This window comes from Triturus cristatus, chromosome 2_1 (genome assembly GCF_964204655.1).
Source record: "Triturus cristatus chromosome 2_1, aTriCri1.1, whole genome shotgun sequence".
NCBI lineage: Eukaryota > Metazoa > Chordata > Amphibia > Caudata > Salamandridae > Triturus > Triturus cristatus.
The window spans coordinates 1191643268-1191654142 of NC_140581.1; positions in this window are offsets into that span (position 1 = coordinate 1191643268).

Genomic DNA, 10875 nt, shown 5'->3' on the forward strand with positions numbered 1-10875 from the left:
GTCCTACAAAGAATACGTGTGGTGTCACTCTGTTCGTAGTGCATCTCAGGGTGTGCGCGCCTGGTTCGGCATACTTGGGAGAGGTGGGTCAAAGGGGTGGGCAAGACATGTATCGAACCCCCCTCCGGCGAACGCCTTTCCAACATTTGGTGGCAGACGACGGGATCCGAGCCGACACCGAAAGAGAGCGTGCAGTGAACGACTGACGCACTACCAAACAGAGATGGAAGGAGAAACCTCCCTGGGTGCCGCAGGTACCGAAGTAAGCTCACCGTTCCGAGAGGATCAATTGGACTTTTACACGCATAGAGAATTAAAACAGTTTTGCAAAGACCTTGGCATCGCTACCACCGGACTAAGCACAAAGGAAGACTTCCAGAAAGTACTGAAAGCCTGGGTCGAGACGGGAGCGACCCCGACCCAAACGGAAGGGGATTCTACCCATGAACCACCAAGCATCCCGGCAAGAAACAACGGGCCAGAGGGGAACCTGTCCCCCGAGGAACTAGCGGACCGAGAGAGAAGCCGAAACCACGAACTTGAACTGGCAAAACTAAAAATCGAGGGAGAGATAAAACTGGCAGAGAAGAAGTTAGCCGTCGAGCAGTTACGGCTACAAGGGGAACTCGAAGAGAAGAGACTCCAAAGGGAGCACGACGAAAAGAAACTCCAGCTAGAACATGAACGCGGCCTGAAGGAGATTGAGTGGCGGGCTAGAAACGAAAAGTCACAGCCACCCGGGAATCCACCGTCCGCTCCCACCGGGGAAACCATAATTCACATCCCCAAGGATGTGGTAAAGGAGTATTATAAGAACGATGATATCCAGCAGTGGTTTAAGGCCTATGAAGTCGCCATGACCTCTCACCGAGTCCCGAAAAAGGATTGGGGGGCTGGCCTATGGGGCCGGTTCTTAAGCGAAGGAAGAGACACTCTGCTAGATCTGCCCTCCACGGTCATGAACTCCTACAGCCACATGAAGGAAGCCCTCGTGGGCCGGTACGGACTCACCCCCGAAATGTACCGACAACGGTTCCGAGATTGCAAGAAGATACCGGGCACCACGTGGGTAGAATACGTGAACTTTTACAGCCGAGCCTTGGACGGGTGGATCAAGGGCAGCAAGGTCTCCACCTTCGAAGAACTGTTCGATCTGATTGCCTGGGAACATTTAGCGGCCAATTGCTTTATAGAACTGCGCCAGCATCTCCTGGACAGTAAACTCACCGACCCTCGGAAGCTGGCCGCTGAGGCTGATCGTTGGGTGAACACCCGGGCCACCCGGGGCCCCGTGGGGGACTACGGCCGCCACAGTCAGGGTCCCCCCCGCCAGAGGGGTGGAGGGAACCACGGTCGACCCAGAGACTTCCCCGGGGGGTCCTCAACCAGCCCCCCCAGCAGCCCACCAGCGGCGGGTTCGGCACAGTCCCCAGCAAGCACCGGAGCCCCAGGACGACCAGGTCCACGAGCTAGGATCACCTGCTTCCGCTGCCAGCAGCCCGGACACTACGCCAATGACCCACAGTGTCCCCAGTATCAGCGAACCACAACGACCAACCCCACGGCACGGCAGATGGCCTCCGTGGCTCTGGGGGAAGAGATGGAAGACTCCGAGGAATGGGAACCGGCGGCCATGGCCCTGGTCTCCCTTGGTGATCGAGAAATGGTCCCCGGGACACCCTTGCCCGCCAACACAGAAAAATACCGACAGCGGGTGACCATCAACGGCCACCGAGTCGAGGGCCTTCGCGACACCGGGGCGAGTGTCACCGCGGTCCACCGCAGCCTAATTTCAGAAGACCAGATCCTAACCGGGGCCCTCTGTCCGGTCGTATCCTCCGACAATTCTGAGAGCCTCTGCCAGATGGCCCTTCGAGTGGGGAGGGGTCTCCGGAGAACTGAAGGTAGCGGTCCGGACATCGCAGCCCGTAGACTGCCTCCTGGGCAACGACCTGGAGAGTTCCCCGTGGGGGCAAGTAGAACGAAGAGCCCACCTGGAGATGATGGGCCTACCAGAATGGGTCTGCGCCACCACGCGCTCCATGACCGCCCGAGTGCCTCCCTCCAAGGGCGGTGAAGCCCTCTTACCAAACACTATCCCCGAGAGCCGGGACCCCCTCCCAGAAGCAGACAACCCTCCTTCCAAGGGAGAAGGAGACACTAACCCAGGGGAAGGATCGGAACCTTCCGCCCCAGAGGCCCCGACGGAACTCGAAGAACTGCCCGAGTTGGCCCAGTGGCGCTGCGAAGGGGGGCCCTCCCGCGAAGAGTTCTGCCAGGAACAGACCTCCTGCCCCTTCCTCGAGGGACTGAGACAACAAGCCGAAGCCCAGGCCGCCGGTGACCGAACCGGAACCCATTGGGTCTATTGGGACAATGGCCTCCTATACAGCGAGCAAAAGTCCGCCGAGCTAGGCGCAGCACGAGTACTGGTGGTACCCCTGCGGTTCCGGAGCCTCCTCCTGGGCCCGGCCCACGATGTACCCTTGGCAGGACACTTAGGCCAAGACAAGACATACCAGCGATTGGTGACCCACTTCTATTGGCCCAAGATGCGAGCGAATGTAGAAACACACTGCAAGTCCTGCCCCACGTGCCAGGGCAGTGGGAAGAGTGGCGGAAAACGCAAAGCTCCCTTACAACCGTTCCCCGTTGTGAGTACCCCATTCGAGCGGGTCGGCATCGACATCGTGGGACCCCTGGATCCGAAGACCGCCCAGGGCCACAGATTCATCCTTGTCCTGGTGGACCATGCCACCCGCTACCCCGAGGCCATCCCCCTCCGCACCGTGACGGCTCCCGTGGTGGGCCGGGCTCTCATGGGGATCTTCTCCCGTGTCGGATTTCCCCGCGAGGTTGTGAGTGATCGCGGCACTAACTTTATATCCCGCTACATGAAGTCCCTGTGGCAGCAGTGCGGAGTCACGTATAAGTTCACGACCCCCTACCACCCCCAGGGCAACGGCCTAGTGGAACGCTTCAACCGAGCCCTGAAGGGAATGATCCTGGGCCTCGAAGAGCCCCTGCGCCGGAAATGGGACGTCCTCCTCCCTTGCCTCCTGTTCGCATACCGAGAAGTCCCCCAAAAGTCTCTGGGGTTCAGCCCCTTCGAACTGCTGTACGGACATCCCGTCCGAGGGCCCCTGAGCCTGGTCAAAGAGGGCTGGGAGACGAGCCCCCGGGGGACACCCCCTGATGTGTTCCGCTACATCCTGGCGCTCCGCAACCAGACGAGGAAGTTTAGAGAACTTGCAGAGGATAACCTCGAGGCCAGCCAAGAAGAAATGAAGCGCTGGTATGACCAGAACGCAACCCTGGTCGAGTTCCAGCCGGGCCAGCAGGTTTGGGTCATGGCTCCGGTGAAACCCTGCGCCCTACAAGACAAATGGACTGGTCCCTTCAAGGTGGTCGAGCGAAAGAGCCAGGTCACGTATCTGGTCGACGTGCAGTCCCCACGGAACCCCCTCCGGGTCCTCCACGTGAACCGTCTCAAGCCCCACTTTGTAAGGACGGAATTAAGTTTGCTACTGGCCACTGATGATGGGGCGGAAGAAGACACCGAACCCCTGCCCGATCTCCTGTGCACGAAAGACCTGGACGGTTCCGTGGAGGGAGTGAAACTGTCGACCACCCTCACTCCCCAGCAGGCCGACGACTGCCGCCAGCTGCTCAGACAATTCGCAGACCTCTTCTCTCTCATTCCAAGGGTTACCGACTGGTGTGTCCACGACGTGGACACCGGCGACAGCCCGCCTGTGAGACACCGAGCCTACCGGGTGCCTGACCGGGTCCGCACCTGCATCAAGACCGAGGTACAGAAGATGCTCACCCTGGGAGTAATCTAACCCTCCGACAGCCCCTGGGCCAGCCCGGTGGTTCTGGTCCCGAAGGCGGCTTCCCCGGGGGTCGCCCCCGAACTAAGATTCTGTGTGGACTATCGGGGGCTCAATGCGGTCACCCGCGCAGACGCTCACCCTATTCCCCGAGCCGACGAGCTCATCGACCGCCTGGGGGCCGCCCGGTTCCTCAGCACTTTCGACCTGACCTGCGGATACTAGCAGATTGCTCTCACGGAAGGAGCGAAAGAGCGCTCTGCCTTCTCTACGCCAGATGGCCACTACCGCTTCAGGGTCATGCCGTTCGGGATGAGAAACGCCCCAGCCACGTTCCAGCGGTTGGTGAACAAGGTCCTGGCCGGACTCGAGGAGTTCAGCGCAGCGTACCTTGACAACATCGCTGTATTCAGCTCTCAATGGCACGAGCATCTCCAGCACCTCCGACAAGTACTAATGGCCCTGCGCCAAGCCGGACTAACCGTGAAGGCCAGCAAATGCCAGCTCGGGCAAGGCTCCGTGGTCTACCTGGGGCATCAGGTGGGCAGCGGCCAGGTCGCCCCTCTCCAGCCGAAGATCGACGCCATCAAGTCCTGGGAGCCCCCCACCACGCAGACAGAGGTTCGGGCCTTCCTGGGCCTTACGAGGTACTACCGGAGGTTCATTAAAAATTATGGTAGTATCGCAGGGCCCCTCACAGAGTTGACCTCCAAAAAGCTTCCGCAGAAGGTGCAGTGGACCACCCCGTGCCAGCAGGCGTTCGACGCCTTGAAAACCGCCATGTGCACCGCTCCCGTACTCAAGGCCCCCGACTACTCCCAAGAGTTTGTGGTCCAGACCGACGCATCCGAACACGGCATCTGGGCCGTGCTCTCGCAGTTCGACGACAAGGGCATTGATCAGCCCATAGCCTTCATCAGCCGAAGGCTACTGCCGAGAGAGCAGCGTTGGAGTACTATAGAGCGAGAGACCTTTGCCGTAGTCTGGGCCCTCAAGAAACTGCGGCCCTACTTGTTCGGAACCCATTTTCGAGTACAGACGGACCACCGGCCCTTGCAGTGGCTAATGCGGATGAGGGGGGAGAACCCCAAGCTACTACGATGGTCCATCTCTCTCCAAGGGATGGATTGCACTGTCGAACATCGCCCTGGGACGGATCATGCCAACGCCGACGGCCTGTCCCGGTTCTTCCGCTTCGGCGAGGAGAACCCCCCAGTGGATGGATAGTTCTCCACGCCTTTCAGCTGGGGGGGACGCGTGTGAGACCGGCCTCACGGCGTTGCCCTCTCCATCATCCAGCCAACCTGCAACCACCCTCAAGACACGACATCTCCGACTCCGGCCGCCCCAGCCACCCCCGATCCACGGGCCGGCCAGAGGCCTGACAGACTCAACACCCTACCACGCATGCCCAACCGAGGGAGCGGGAACCCTCGAGCCAGACCCAGAGGCGCCAGCCCAGTCACACCTCGGGTCGCCTTCCCCGGGAGGACTCAATCGGCCACCAGGCCCCTGGGGAGCAGGCGCCTCCCCTACCGAGCGTCTGGGGTCCCTCCCAGACCCACCTGAAAAGACCAAAGAAGTGAGCGGCAGGAAATCCCGCCAAACCCCCTTCGTCACCCCAGTCCCCCCTCTGCGAGCACTCCGGACTTCAAAGAACCAGCGGAGTATAACAAGGGGTGCCGGAGAAACAAGGACAGAGAAGACCTGGAACCATCTGAGCCTGCTGACGCTGTCGCGGCTCCTGAACCCTGAAGTCACCTGGGCCTGCTGAGTGACTCGCGGCCTCTTGCTATTGAACCATCTGAGCCCTGCGGACGAGGTCGCGGCTCCCGAACACTGAACCACCTAGGCCTGCTGAGTGACTCGCGGCCCCCAGCTATTGAACCATCTGAGCCCTGCTGACGAGGTCGCGGCTCCCGAACACTGAACCACCTAGGCCTGCCGAGTGACTCGCGGCCCCCAGCTATTGAACCATCTGAGCCCTGCTGACGGAATCGCGGCTCCCGAACTCCGACCACCTGTGCCTGCTGAGAGACTCGCGGCGCTCCCCTTGAGGACGACTCGGTAAGAGATCGCCCAGAGATACGACACCCTCCAGCTCGAGGATTGTGAGCTTCCGCAGGGTATTTCGCAGAGACACTATCTTGAAAGACTGTCCCGCTACCCCCATTCCCCACGACTGATTTGTGGTACGTTGTGCCACTGCTGTACTACTTGCCTTTTGGATCATAAAGATCCCTTGAAATCATCGATAAAAGAACCTATCGTCCTACAAAGAATACGTGTGGTGTCACTCTGTTTGTAGTGCATCTCAGGGTGTGTGCGCCTGGTTCGGCTTACTTGGGAGAGGTGGGTCAAAGGGGTGGGCAAGACGTGTATCGAACCCCCCTCCGGCGAACGCCTTTCCAACAGTATTGTAGAGTCAGTATTTTAGAATGTGCATTTAAATGTGTTAGAGTTTTTTTTAAAGAAGTGTGTAATATAGAGTGAGTAGTAGTAAAGAGTAAGTATTAGTAATGTGTGTAATAGAGAGAGAGTAGTGGTGAGTATGCGACAATGTAATAGAGAGTGTAGTAAAGAGAGTGTAGTAAAGAGTGTGTGTGGTAGAGAGTGTGTGGGGTAGAGAGTGTGTGGGGTAGAGAGTGTATGGGGTAGAGAGTGTGTGGGGTAGAGAGTGTGTGGGGTAGAGAATGTGTGATAGAGTGTGTAGAAGAGCGTGTGTAGTAGAGGGTGCATAACAGAGAATGTATAGCAGAATGTTTAAGAAAGAGTAGTAGAGTGTGTTTAGTTGAGTAATACAGTGTAATAGTACTTTCAACAAATAGAAATAGCAAGTTAGTAAAGTGCTGAGAAATGTTGGCAGTGCCTCACGTAAGTAACCCCATGGGAGTATGAATTTTGCTTTTCACTTCCATACTCACTTTTTCATCATCAGCTATTGCCAATTTAAAACAGGAAAGTGTAAAAAAGAAAGGAAAAAAGAGAGAAGAGAGTGAAGAATAGACAGTTTGTAGTACATATGAAGTAATAGAGAGAGTAGTAGGAGCAGTGTATGTAGTATAGAGGAACTAGTAAAGCATAGTAGCAAGTGTAATAAAGTGAAGAGATGTTAGTTGAGTTACAAGTGTTGATTAGGATGCATGTAGTATATTTTCTGTGAACTAGTAGGGGGTGTGTATTTAAATGTGTGTATTAGAGAGAGTGTGTTATAGAGTATGTGTTATAGAGTGTGTAAAAAGAGAGTATGTGGTAGAGTGTGTGTTGTAAAGAGTGTGTAGCTAAGAGTGTATGGTAAAGAGTGTGTGTTGTAGAGAATGTGTTGTAGAGTCAGTATTTAAATGTGTGTGGTAGATTGTATTTTAAGAAATGTGTAATATAGAGTGAATAGTAGTAAAGAGTAAATATTAGTAATGTGTGTAATAGAGAGTAGTAGTGAGTATGCTACAATGTAGTAGAGAGTGTAGTAAAGAGAGTGTAGTAAAGAGAGTGTAGTAAAGCGAGTGTAGTAAAGCAAGTGTAGTAAAGAGTGTGTTGTAAAGAGTGTTGTAAAGAGTGTTGTAAAGAGAGTGTTGTAAAGAGAGTGTTGTAAAGAGAGTGTTGTAGAGTGTGTGTGTGTTAGAGAGGGTGTGGCAGAGGGGGTGTGGCGGAGGGGGTGTGGCGGAGAGTGTGTGGCGGAGAGTGTGTGGCAGAGAGTGTGTGGCAGAGAGTGTGTGGCAGAGAGTGTGTGGCAGAGAGTGTGTGGCAGAGAGTGTTTGTAGAGTAATAATGTGTATTACTGGTGTGAACATAGAGATATACAAAGTAAAAAGTTGTGAAAAAAGTTGACAGTGCCTCACGTAAGTAACACCATTGGAGTTTGCAGATTGGTTCTCACCTGCATGCTCACTTTCTCATCATCAGCTATTGTCAACTTATAGCTTGAAAGTGTAAAAAAGTAAGGAAAAAAGAGAGTTGAGAGTGAAGAATAAACAGTGTGTAGTATATATGAAGTAGTAAAGAGAGTAGTAGGAGCAGTGTTTGTAGTATAGAGCAAGTAGTAAAGCATAGTAGTGAGGGTAATATAGTTAGTGGAGATGTAAGTGTTGCTATGGAGCATGTAGTAGGGGGTGTGCATTTAAATGTGTGTAGTAGAGAGGGTGTGGTAGAGAGGGTGTGGTAGAGAGGGTGTGGTAGAGAGGGTGTGGTAGAGAGGGTGTGGTAGAGTGTGATTAGTAAAGAGGGCGTAGTACAGAGTGTGTGCAAAAGAGTATGTGGTAGAGAGTATATAGCAGAATTGTGTGGTATAGTGTGTAAGACAGTGTATGTAGTACAGGAAGTATAGTGGAGAGTGTTTTGCTTAGTGTATATCAGAGAGTAGTAGAGTGTGTCTGGTAGAGTAAGATGTGGTAACATAAAAAAAAAAGGTTTTGGTGCATTGTGATATGCTAAATAACTTAGTGTCCTAGTAACGAAAGTAGACCAACTGCACAGATGTATAGTAGAAATGGCAGGACTGCTTTGTTTTCCTGTGTAAGCAAATGACAGTGCAAAGAAAAGTTAGTTAGTCCAAGCCTTAAGTCAAAAAAATCAATACACTTATTATGTAGGTTGCTTGTAAAATGCAGCGCGCGCTACTGAATTTGTTTTATTAATTACATAGTTTCCTTAGCTCTAATTATCCATATTCTGTTTTTGAGAACCCCCGACCCTGGGCCTTCTTCGCCTCGCCTTTCAGCCTCACCGCAAATCCCTCCAAGGGCTGCGGTACATTGTGCAAAGAAAAGTTTCTTAAGGAAGCGCGATAAGGAGCCCCTATATGTAATATGCTACAAAGTGCAATGTCAAAGTAAATGCAGCAAAAAATTTACAATTCGCGCGTTTAACTTTCGAGGCTGGAAGCATGTGTCTATAGTTTTAAAATGTATTGTGCTGTAAAGTGCGATTGAAAAAAGCAATGTCTCCCAAAAATAATTTTATTAGCACAGCTAAATAGCGAGACTAAAAGCTTCAAGTCTAATGTTTGTAAAGCGCACAATAAGAAAATATACAATGTATTTAGAAGTGTGTATCTAGTTTCCTAAGCGCACAATGTCAAAGTCAATGAAAAGACTAAAACAAACATATTACATTCAAATGCCAGAAATAGTATTAGAATAACCCCCCCCCCCCCCTTCACCCACACTTTGTTTCGTATAAAAAGCAGCTAAGTGTCTCAATGTAAATAACGTGTATACGACTGTCAAGGAAAATATAAAATTAAACATAATGTAGCAAGAAAATCTCTGTAAAGAGGCGAGAAAAGGAGATGGTAAATATATCGTAGTACAAAGCATGACTAAAAGCAATGTATCAAAAACATTTAAAGGTGCGCAGTAAAAAAATGAGTCTAGATGGTAAAGTCTATTGTTTGTAAAGCACACGATAAGAAAGTACACATAGGAATCACAGATGTAATGTAATTTCTGCTGCAAACCGAACATGAGATAATTTCACTGATAGACAGGAGAACGTTTAGCATTATAAAACGTATTTCAGTGGCAAGAGAATAAACGTTAGAAGTGTTACATTGTGGCAGTTCAAAATTCCGTAACAGAGGATAATTGTCCGATCAATGGAAACAGTTGCAAGTATTGAAAGCAAGTGAAGTAAAACTATACACATGCAGAAGTAGCTTTACTAAGTATCAAATGTAACGCAAAGGATAGCTAAGTGTTAGATTAATGGAAATGGTAATAGTGGTGAAAGCAAAACCGCAAAGATTATGTACATGTTGCGAGCGATATTTGTTTTTAATGGTGTGCAACATATGTTGGTTAATCGATAGTGTTCTAAAATAGTCGCAAGTATGAAAATAAAGGTCACCAAGATAATAAACGCGCTCCTATAACTAACAAGCAAAACGGATTTTTAAAGTATTAACTTAAAGAACAACTGCACAATAAATCTGTTAAAAAAGAATTTACCAAATAGTTGCATGCAAAATGGCAAAAGTGTTGAAAGCAAGACTGCAAAGACCATGTACGCATTTAAAGTGATATTGTGTTTTAAAATATGTGCAACATATGTAGGTTGATTGCTACTGTTCTAAAATAGTGCAAAGTTTGAAAAGAAAGGCCAACAAGATAATAAACGCGCTCCTATAACTAACAAGCAAAACGGCATTGTAAACTAAGGCCAACTACACGATAAATCTGTGAATAAAAGGGATTTTATAAAACAGTTGCAAGTATGGAAAGCAAAGCCCCAAAAAACGTTAACATATATTCTAAGACGGTAATGCGAAAGCATATTCTTATTGCAATGTAATAAGTTACTTACCGTGTTTTTGCAACAGAGATAGGTCAGCTCTCGATGTATACCGGATGACGTTCTTCCGAGAAATGTTTAGATGGTTGCTCTTCTAGTTTAAGTACTGTAAAGGAGAAAAAAAAGGGCAGTTACTTAAAATGAATAACAAAAGAGGGCAACACTTGGTGTTTACGAACAGCATGTATGCAAGATGTTGTTGTCTAGCCGTATGCTAATGTTTGGGTGCGGGCTTCCTTGTAAGGATGAAAGGGATGTCTAGGCGGGAGTGTTTTTAATTGTTCGTAAGGATGTGCGAATTACGTGATAAGTGAATGTGAAACCATGCATATAAACACCTAGTGGTGCAGTGAAAAGCAATGTGGCTCCAAGTTGTCTGCCTTTGCTACAAAGTCGTGTTTTAAGAAAAAGAAATGCAAGTGTGTTCTAAAGTAAAAAAAAAAAAAAGCATGCATTTTAAATACAAGCAAGTTGAGAAAAGAAATAATTAGTCTTACCTTTAGGTGATTGTTGACGCCGTACTAACCTATATCGAAATCAGTCTTCAATATACCAACACGGGCGACATACCACCCTGAAAAGAAACACAAAATTAGAATCACCAAATACAACAAAAGACCTGTAAAAGAAAACGAAAAATGCATTAGATGAGAAAGGTAGACAAGATGGCTTACCTGAGACACGCAAACAGCAGCATACATACCGGGCAAAGCACTCCTTGCACCACGCTGCACGGAGACGACACGGGCCGGGG